Here is a 540-nt window from a genome sequence, read left to right as displayed (position 1 = left end):
CCAGCCAGCATGGCGAGATTTGAAGTATGGAGGAGAAAATGTTCTATTCAATCAAGGCGGGCTGAATTCAGATCAGACAGACAGGACCCTGGCCTTTGACAAGAGAGGACAGACCTCCCCCAACAGTTCTCAGCCTCACCCTCACGTGGGTATCCTGGGAAAGAAACCAGGCAGCAGTTGGACTCTGAGGAAGGGAGGGAATGTTTTGATGTCCCCTGGCAGCTGGAACTGAACTGCTGGGTGAGGAAGATGGCCACCTGGGGAGCAGGAGGAGCTGCACAGGTGCAGCAGGGCACAATTTAGACGCCGGCAGAAGAAAAGCTGGCATGCGTTGGCCGGGAATCGAACCCGGGTCAACTGCTTGGAAGGCAGCTATGCTCACCACTATACCACCAACGCAGCTGCCTGCAACCTTCCTCATGCTCCTGCAGCTCACAGACACCACTTCCTCCTCCTCTCTGCCCTCTGCATGCACACTTCCTCTGCCTGCTGCAACTTCTCTCTCATTCTGCCTTTCCAACAGATATCCTACACATTCCA

The 540-nt window shown here is 54.8% G+C and overlaps 1 non-coding gene across 1 annotated transcript; it reads right to left on the bottom strand.

The window, feature by feature from the left end:
- Nucleotides 1-327: 327 nt before the first annotated feature.
- Nucleotides 328-399, bottom strand: TRNAG-UCC. Its single transcript has one exon. It is a non-coding gene; the product is annotated as a tRNA-Gly (tRNA).
- Nucleotides 400-540: the final 141 nt, after the last annotated feature.

This window comes from Meleagris gallopavo, unplaced genomic scaffold (assembly GCF_000146605.3).
Source record: "Meleagris gallopavo isolate NT-WF06-2002-E0010 breed Aviagen turkey brand Nicholas breeding stock unplaced genomic scaffold, Turkey_5.1 ChrUn_random_deg7180001699606, whole genome shotgun sequence".
Taxonomy (NCBI): domain Eukaryota; kingdom Metazoa; phylum Chordata; class Aves; order Galliformes; family Phasianidae; genus Meleagris; species Meleagris gallopavo.
Note: the sequence above shows the minus strand (reverse complement) of the source record. Positions and strands in the feature narration are given on the sequence as shown.